The sequence below is a fragment of the Oncorhynchus mykiss genome, chromosome 12 (genome assembly GCF_013265735.2).
Source record: "Oncorhynchus mykiss isolate Arlee chromosome 12, USDA_OmykA_1.1, whole genome shotgun sequence".
Taxonomy (NCBI): Eukaryota; Metazoa; Chordata; class Actinopteri; order Salmoniformes; family Salmonidae; genus Oncorhynchus; species Oncorhynchus mykiss.
The window spans coordinates 57,247,908-57,258,225 of NC_048576.1; the positions used below are offsets into that span (position 1 = coordinate 57,247,908).

The 10,318-nt window shown below is 45.9% G+C and overlaps 1 protein-coding gene across 1 annotated transcript in view; it reads left to right on the top strand.

Annotated features, from left to right (window-relative positions):
- LOC110537834 (serine/arginine repetitive matrix protein 3-like) overlaps nucleotides 1-10,318 on the top strand; it is a 155,044-nt gene that overhangs the window by 56,933 nt on the left and 87,793 nt on the right. The gene's annotated exons all lie outside the window — the stretch shown is intronic.

Consider the following 10,318-nt stretch of genomic DNA (forward strand, 5'->3'; position numbering starts at 1 on the left):
TTCTAAGGCAGCCAGACACACACACACAAAAGTACTGTATGTGGACACCCCTTCAAAATAGTGGATTCGGCTATTTCGGTCACACCTGTTGTTAAAATGTGTATACAATCGAGCACACAACCATGTAATCTCCATAAACAAATAGTGGCAGTAGAATGGCCTTACTGAATAACTCATTGGCTTTCAAGGTGGCACAGTCATAGGTGCCACCTTTCCAACAAGTCAGTTAGTCAAATTTCTTCCCTGCTAGAGCTGCCCTGATCAACTGTAAGTGCTGTTATTGTGTATTGGAAATGTCTAGGCGCAACAACGGTTCAGCCGTGAAGTGGTAGGCCACACAAGCTCACAGAACGGGAATGCCGAGTGCTGAAGCACGTAGAGCATAAAAATTGTCTGTCCTCGATTGTAACACTCACTACCGCGTTCAAACTGCCTCTGGAAGCAACGTTAGCACAAGAACTGCAACGTCAGTACAAGAACTGTTTCGTCGGGAGCTTCATGAAATGGGTTGAGGGCAGAGCAGCCACACAAGCCGAAGATCACCACGCGCAATACCAAGCGTCGGCATTGGACTGTGGAGCAGTGTAAATGCGTTCTCTGGAGTGATGAATCATGCTTCACCATCTGGCAATCCGACGGACAAATCTGGGTTTGGCGGATGCCAGTAGAACGCTACCTGTCCGAATGTGTCGTGCCAACTGTAAGGTTTGGTGGAGGAGGAATAATGGTCTGGGCTCTTTTTCATGTTTCGGGCTAGGCTCCTTAGTTCCAGTGAAGGGAAATCTCCATAGTATACAATAACATCCTGGATGATTCTGTGCTTCCAACTTTGTGGTAACAGTTTGGGGAAGGCCCTTTTCTGTTTCAGCATGACAATGCCCCTGTGCACAAAGTGAGGTCCATACAGAAATGGCTTGTCAAGATTGGTGTGGAAGTACTTGACTGGCCTGCACAGAGCCCTGACCTCAACCCCATCGAACACCTTTGGGATGAATGGAAACAGCCTGCGAGCCAGGCTTAATCGCCCAACATCAGTGCCGACCTCACAAATGCTGTCGTGGCTGAATGGAAGCAAGTCCCTGCAGCATAGTTCCAACATTTAGTTGAAAGCCTTCCCAGAAGAGTGGAGGCTGTTATGGCAGCAAAGGGGTGACCAACTCCACAAGCAGTAGTCCATGTACTTTTGGTCATGTAGTGTACACACACACACACACACACACAGAAAGAAAGAAAAAGTTCAGACAGAATGTTCAGGAGATTCCGTTCCCTAAATTCTAGTTCTGATTGGGAGTTAGAAAATGAAGGCTTGGTGGTAACTGGTAATTGACAGGTTTCAGGTTTTATTTGTGTGGGGATCTCTCTCCTCTCCGACAACGCTCTCACTCTCTCTCTCTCTCTCTCGGGTTTAGATTGCTGTAGGCAGGCACACACTGATTTGGCTCTCCCTCCCTACCTCGCTCTGACAGAAGAGAAGCGTGTGTTGGAATGAGATTTCCATTCTTTCTCCATGTCATCCTGAAATGTCTTTAAAGAGGATAGGTGCCAGTGTCTGGGATATGTATAGAGCGAGCTGTTAAACACTCAAACTAGTGCATCAACTTCAACATGTCTGCAAGGAAGGCAAGGGAAAGAATGATACACCACAGGCATTAGAAGAGCATTTTGAAGCAACGCATAGGAGACAAAACAAACACACACACACACGCACACAGGCTCTCTTCCTCCCACCGTCCCTCCATCCACTAACACTGTCTATCTCTGCTTCCCCTCCTCCTCACTGTTTTCACTCCTCAGCACTGGCTGACGTAACCAGTCTGGGGTAGGCACAGTGTGTGCACTGCTGAAGTTGGTTCACAGTTGTAACAGTGTTGAAATAAAGATGTGAAATTGCACACAGTCTTCAATGTTTGTGAATATCTCTTTTAAAGCCAGTGTGTCTGGCAGGCTTGTGATGAGTTTTGTAATGGACTGTTGGTTTGGATGAGGGGAAGAGAGAGAGGGATGGATGAGAGGAAGAGAGAGAGGTAGAGGGCACCAGGTTTACCCTGCTGGTCTAATCCATTGATACTCACTGTCAGAGAGGAGGGAGGACAGAAGAACGGAAGAGGAGAGGGAGGGAGGGAGGTCAAAGACGGAGCCCACTGCTCTAACTGTCCTCGGATATAAGAAATTATTTATTTTCCATTTTCTAATTTCTGTTGCTCTCAGGGTAAGAAGACGAGTCACGCTGAGAAGGTTACTGGGAAGAACTTCTTTAGTTATTAGAACATGAAACAGAAAACTTGCGGAAATGCTTTTGTTTCCTATGGGATTATTCCTTTATTTTAGTGAAGAGGGTCACCGCCTGCCTACTTTGTAACTTCTTCTCTTCCGAAATGCAATATAAGGCTTAATACGATTGCAGATTGAACATTGCCTGCAACAAGGATAGAGTTTCGACTGCAGCCTTAGATCTGCCTTATTGTGAACAGATTATCTTTGTCAGGCGAGCTGTCATCCACAAACATGCTGTAGCAATACAGGGGTACTGATACTTTGCCAAAAAGAACATTGAACCTATCACACCGCTGTAATTATGCTTCGGGCCCAAGACTTAATCAGTTTGGTGATACTGTAGCAAAACTGGATTGATCCTGTATAATTATGCCATTTAGCAGAGTTTTTGTTTAATACAAAACAACGTACAGTCATGAATGCATACGTTTTCGTATGAGTGGTCCCGGGAATTGAACCCACTATCCTGTTGTTGCAAGCACCATAGCTGGGGTTGTTAAGGGAGGTGGAGGGGGGAGAAGTGTGAAGGAAGAAGATGAAGAAGGGGGAGAAGAACAATTTGGAAAAAATGTAGAAAGAAAAAGGAAAAGGGAATCATTGAGGGTTTTTCTTCATGATATAAGTTTGTGCAAAGCTGTCATCAAGGCAAAAGGCGGCTACGTGGAAGAAACTCAAATTTAAAACATATTTTGATTTGTTTAACACTTTTGCTTACTACGTGATTCCATATGTGTTATTTCATAGTTTTCATGTCTTTACTATTATTCTACAATGTAGAAAACAGTAAAAAATAAAGAAAAACACTGAGTAGTTGTTTCCAAACTGTTGACTGGTACTGTATATACATTGGGGCAAAAAAGTATTTAGTCAGCCACCAATTGTGCAAGTTCTCCCACTTAAAAAGATGAGAGAGGCCTCATCATAGGTACACTTCAACTATGACAGACAAAATGAGAAAAGAAATTCCAGAAAATCACATTATAGGATTTTTAATGAATTTATTTGCAAATTATGGTGGAAAATAAGAATTTGGTCACCTACAAACAAGCAAGATTTCTGGCTCTCACAGACCTGTAACTTCTTCTTTATGTGGATAGAATATGTAGTATATCTGAATAGTACGTAGGATAGAATACTATATGTACAGCAATAGTTGACTAGAATACAGTATATACATATGAAATGGGTAAAACAGTATGTAAACATTAATAAAGTACCAGTGTTACATAGGGCAACAGCCTCTAAGGTGCAGGATTGAGTAACCAGGTGGTAGCCGACTAGTGATAGTGACTAAGTTCAGGGCAGGGTACTGGGGGGAGGCCGGGCTGTTTTTCAGTGTCTCGGTCCCTGCTTTGATGCAACTGTACTGTTTCCGCCTTCTAGATGGTAGCAGGATGAAAAGGCAGTTGCTCGAGTGGCTGAGGTCCTTGAAGATCTTCTTGGCCTTCCTGTGACCGGGTGCTGTAGATGTCCTGGAGGGCAGGCAGTGTGCCCCCGGTGATACGTTGGGCAGAGTGCACCACTCTCAGGAGAGCCCTGCAGTTGTGGATTGTACAGTTGCTGTACCAGGCAGTGATACAGCCCGATAGGATCTTCTCAATGGTGCATCTGTAGAAGTTTGAGAGAGTCTTAGGGGCCAAGCCAAATTTCTTCAGCCTCCTGAGGTTGAAGAGTCACTGCGCCTTCTTCACCATGCTGTCTGTGTGAAGGGACCATTTCAGATTGTCAGTGATATGTATGCCGAGGAACTTGGGGGCGTGCTTCCTCTAAGATCAGGTCCTTTCTTTTGTTGATGTTGTGAGAGAGGTTATTTTCCTTGCACCACTCCGCCAGGGCCCTCACCACTCCGCACGGTGTTATCCTCAAAACGGGTGAAGAAGGTGTTTATCTTGTCCGTGAGCAAAACGTCAGTGTCCGCGACATGGCTGGTTTTCCCTTTAAAATCCGTGATTGTCTGGAGTCCCTGCCACATACGTACTGATCTGTGCCGTTGAACTCCACTTTCTCTCTATACTGACGTTTTGCTTGTTTACGGAGGGCATAACTGGACAGTTTGTATTCAACCATATCTATCCACGGTTTTTGGTTTGGATAGGTTTTAATCATCACAGTGGGAACATCATCCCCTATACACTTCTGTTACGGAGTCTGGTTGATAAGTAATCGACTAGCCGGACTGTTCCCCGGACTCCGCGTGTAGAGATTTGTACAATGCATGAACAAGGCTATTGAACTTGACATTGGTGTCTGTCTTTATTCCTTTATCCAACATATCATACTGAAACATGGTATCAGAAGTGGCATGAAAACCACACGTATAGGCGCAGTTATAGGCACAGTTATGTTCCATATGCGAACACATGCCGTTTCCTACTACTAGTCACAACACTGATCAACTCGTTGTTAGCTGGCTAGCTAGCATCACTACCTACCTCGATGACTGAAGGCAAAGAAATCTCCTATTCCATCGCTATGGCAGCGAAAATTTCACCACCAAATCCCATGGTTCTCACAGTGTACTGGAATACTAATTGGGACAACTTCAGGGATGAATTCGAGGACGATGCGCTGGCAACCAGTCTACATGAGAAACCCAACGAGGTACAAGCGGCAACTCTGAGGAGTTTAATGGGCAGCGAATGCAGGCATATCTACCGGCACAATCTCACCCTCACAGCACGACAACAGTCTGATGCACAGGCTATATTGGATGCATTGGAGAACTACTTCAAACCCGCCAGAAACGTCATTTACGAGTGGTTCGTTTTCAGAAGCTGCAAACAGGAAGAGGGTGAGTCAGTACACAACTTTGTAACCCATTTGAGAGACAAATCCGCCACTTGTGAATACGGGGGATTGAAAAATGAATTGATTCTTGACAAAATAGTACTGCGAATTGCAAATGAGGATACGCACCGGCGTTTACTGAGCGAGAGAGGCTTAACAATAGTAACTGCCATTGAAGTGTGCCGCCCTGACATGAGAATGAGAGCAATGGAAATCAAAACCCCACGCTCCGACGTTGATACTGTTCACGCTGTTGCTAGGCAAACATTCAGACAAAACCAATCGAGGCAGAGTAATTCACCACGAACGGTGAACATGTGGCAAAGAGCACTTCCCTGCCTACGGAAAACTATGCAGAGCTTGTGGAACTAACAATCACTACGAAAAAGTGTGTCTCAAAAGCAAAAGAAGGGTGAGTGAGGGCAAGAGTCACTGTGTTGATGATGTCACTTAATGTTTAGAGCTGAACAGGGAAAGGGACATTTACATGCATGAATCCATTGGGGCTGTACACTCAAGAGGGAAGAAATGGTTTGTGACACTATGATTACACAACAAGCAACAACAATGTCAACTGGATTCCTGTGCTACATGCAACGTGATGAGCTACAAAGACAAAATCAATCTGGCACCTGACACATATTTGCCCAGCGATACTAGACTAAAGCTGTACTCAGGAGAGCTAATGAGCTCTATGGGCACCTTTAAGACTGAATGTGTTATTCGGGGACGCAAACACAAGCTGGAGTTTGAGATTGTGAAAACCAGTCAACATCCTCTCCTCTCAGGCTCTACATGCGAACGCCTGGGACTGATGCAGTTCACTGTACCAAATGACCTGCACATTGTGGAGCATGTCCAGCATGGACCCCTGTCCAAAGAACAACTACTCAGCAGATATGACCATGTATTCAACAGGCCCGTTGAATCAGTGCCTGTGGAGGTACACTTTGAAGTGGATGAGAGCATCACTCCAGTCCAGTGTGCTCCTCGCAATGTGCCCATTGCAATGAAAGTGGCTGTGAAGGCCCAGCTGAACAAGTATGAGGCCGATAGAACTATGACATCTGTGACTGAACCAACTGACTGGATCAGCAATATGGTCATAGTGAAAAAAACAGAAGCTGAGGGTCTGCATTGACCCAAAGCATCTGAACCAAGCACTGAAACGATCCCACTACATCATGCCGACACTAGAGGACTTCCTCTACAAGCTTCCTAGGGCCAGGATTTTCATCTTGGTGGATGCCCGAGATGAATTATTTCAGTGCAAGCTGGACGAAGAAAGCAGCTTCATGACTACCTTCTGGACCCCCTGGGGTCTGAAACGCTGGCTCACGCTCCCATTTGGTGTCTCAGTGGCGCCTGAGGTATACCAACGCAAGCAGCACGAGTTACTGGCTGGGCTCAAGGGCATTGAACCCATCGCCGATGATGTCCTGATCGTAGGCTGTGGTGACAGACGAAAAAGCAGAACGCGACCACGATGTGAAGCTCCTGGCACTGATGGAGCTCTGCCAATCAGTTAAGCTTCGTCTTGGCCTGAAGAAGCAGCAGTTCAAGGTGAAAGACGTCCACTTCCATGGCCACATTCTCTCGGCAAAACGCCTGAAGCCGGACCCAGACAAGGTCAGAGCAATCCTCGACATGCCAAACCCGTCTGATGCGAAAGGAGTACAGCGTTCTATCGGCTTTGCAAACTATCTTGCGAAGTTCATGCCACACCTATCAGCAGTCTGTGAGCCTCTGCGCCGGTTGCTGGACAAAGACACGCCATGGCACTGGCTACCCAAGCACGAGGCTGCAGTGCAGGAGATGAAATCTCTGGCGTCGTCCATGCCAGTGTTGCGCTACTATGACGTCACAAAGCCTGTCACAATCCAGACCGACTCCAGCCAAAGGGGACTTGGCTGCTGCCTTATGCAGGAAAGCCAACCCATTGCGTTTGCCTCGAGAGTGCCTACTCCCACCGAACCAAACTATGCACAAATTGAGAAAGAGTGGCTCAGCATCGTCTTCTCCTGCCAGCGCTTCCATCACTACTTATATGGTCGAGAGCTGGTCACCGCTGAAACTGACCACAAACCACTCATTGCCATATTCAGTAAACAGAGGTACTGCCTATCAGCGGCATGCCATCTGTTCGCTACAGCAGGAACAACAAGATGTTCAACAGATCAATCAGGCAGACTACTTAAACGGCACAGATCACCGCCTAGTCCAGATCAGGCAACACACTGACAAGGACGAACACCTACAGTCGCTGAAGTCCATGGTTCTCGCAGGTTGGCCATACCTGAAAGAGGAGACACCTTTCACAGTGAGAGAATACTAGACCTTTCGAGATGAGATCAGCATGCAAAACGGCGTCTTGTTCTTAGGTCAAAAGGTAATTATTCCCAAATCACTACTTCCAGAGATGCTTACAATCCAGTCATACACTCCAGTCACTTTGGAGGTGACGCATGCTACCGCCAGACTCGTGAAACATTATACTGGCCAAACATGCAAGCAGAAATTAAAGACTTTGTCAGCAGCTGTACCACGTGCAATGAGTACGCTCATGAACAGCAAAAGGAAACCATGATGTCACACGAACTGCCCACAAAGGCCTGGCAAATCGTCAGCATGGACTTATTCAGCCACGGACAAAAGGACAAAAAAATTGAACTGCTCCCTGACTTGTCTGCAGAGACGGTCATTAAGCGCTGCAAGGCGCAGTTTGCAAGGCAAGGTCAGCCTGGCAAGGTAATCACGGACAATGACCCACAATTCACTGCACAGTTCAAGCTTTTCGCCTCAGAATGGGAGTTTGACCATGTAACCTCCTCTCCAAGACACCCAAAAGCAAATGGCAAGGCAGAGTCAGCTGTCAAGATTGCAAAAAACCTGTTAAGCAGGACCTTGTGTGACAGCAACGACCCATGGAATGCGATCTTACAGTGCAGGAACACACCCACCGAAAACATGGACAGCAGCCCAGCACAACGCCTCCAGACGTCTGAAGACTACCATCTCCGTAGGTAACAAGCTACTTGAGCCCTGCGTCATGGTTGGTGTCACGGACAAACTGCGTCACAGAAAGCAGCTCGCTAAGTGCTTCTACGACCGGACTGCTCGAGACCTACCCGAGCTGGAGGTGGGTGAAACGAAGGATGAAACCGCTGTCGGGAGACCACACAGGACTTTGGAGGCTGGGCACGTGCCTACCGGGAGTTGCACCACGTTCTTAGCTGGTGGATGTTGGTGGCTCCCTCTATCGTCGCAGTCGGGTGGATCTGCGCGTAGCAGAGCAGGCAACAAACCAGAACACGCCATACACTCACCTAGATGAGCTGGATCACAGTCCAGGCCCAAGGGTAAGGGCCGCAGAATTGAGACATGAGCCAACAGAAGGTGAGGCTTCTACCCCACCAAGCTCTCCAGCTCGTGGCCCTAATCCTACCCCTGTCAGAGCCAATACTTACTCACGGGTGGGTCGGCTGTGCAAGCCACCGGACAGGCTTACTCTGTAAGCAAGAGACTGCGTTAACTTGTCCTCTGTTTATAAAAAAAGAGGAAGATGACAAGTGAAGTAAAAAGAAAATGTAATGCTTTTAAAAAATGTTATGTTTGCACTATCTATTGAAAAGTCTAGTTGATAAGTAATCGACTAGCCCGACTGTTCCCCGGACTCCACGTGTAGGGATTTGTACAATGCATGAACAAGACTATTGAACTTGACATTGGTGTCTGTCTTTAGTCCTTTATCCAACATACAGTGCCTTGCGAAAGTATTCGGCCCCCTTGAACTTTGCGACCTTTTGCCACATTTCAGGCTTCAAACATAAAGATATAAAACTGTATTTTTTTGTGAAGAATCAACAACAAGTGGGACACAATCATGAGGTGGAACGACATTTATTGGATATTTCAAACTTTTTTAACAAATCGAAAACTGAAAAATTGGGCGTGCAAAATTATTCAGCCCCCTTAAGTTAATACTTTGTAGCGCCACCTTTTGCTGCGATTACAGCTGTAAGTCGCTTGGGGTATGTCTCTATCAGTTTTGCACATCGAGAGACTGACATTTTTTCCCATTCCTCCTTGCAAAACAGCTCGAGCTCAGTGAGGTTGGATGGAGAGCGTTTGTGAACAGCAGTTTTCAGTTTTCTTTGACTTGGCCATTCTAACACCTGGATATGTTTATTTTTGAACCATTCCATTGTAGATTTTGCTTTATGTTTTGGATCATTGTCTTGTTGGAAGACAAATCTCCGTCCCAGTCTCAGGTCTTTTGCAGACTCCATCAGGTTTTCTTCCAGAATGGTCCTGTATTTGGCTCCATCCATCTTCCCATCAATTTTAACCATCTTCCCTGTCCCTGCTGAAGAAAAGCAGGCCCAAACCATGATGCTGCCACCACCATGTTTGACAGTGGGGATGTTGTGTTCAGCTGTGTTGCTTTTACGCCAAACATAACGTTTTGCATTGTTGCCAAAAAGTTCAATTTTGGTTTCATCTGACCAGAGCACCTTCTTCCACATGTTTGGTGTGTCTCCCAGGTGGCTTGTGGCAAACTTTAAACGACACTTTTTATGGATATCTTTAAGAAATGGCTTTCTTCTTGCCACTCTTCCATAAAGGCCAGATTTGTGCAATATACGACTGATTGTTGTCCTATGGACAGAGTCTCCCACCTCAGCTGTAGATCTCTGCAGTTCATCCAGAGTGATCATGGGCCTCTTGGCTGCATCTCTGATCAGTCTTCTCCTTGCATGAGCTGAAAGTTTAGAGGGACGGCCAGGTCTTGGTAGATTTGCAGTGGTCTGATACTCCTTCCATTTCAATATTATCGCTTGCACAGTGCTCCTTGGGATGTTTAAAGCTTGGGAAATCTTTTTGTATCCAAATCCGGCTTTAAACTTCTTCACAACAGTATCTCGGACCTGCCTGGTGTGTTCCTTGTTCTTCATGATGCTCTCTGCGCTTTTAACGGACCTCTGAGACTATCACAGTGCAGGTGCATTTATACGGAGACTTGATTACACACAGGTGGATTGTATTTATCATCATTAGTAATTTAGGTCAACATTGGATCATTCAGAGATCCTCACTGAACTTCTGGAGAGAGTTTGCTGCACTGAAAGTAAAAGTTTGAAATATCCAATAAATGTCGTTCCACTTCATGATTGTGTCCCACTTGTTGTTGATTCTTCACAAAAAAATACAGTTTTATATCTTTATGTTTGAAGCCTGAAATATGGCAAAAGGTTGC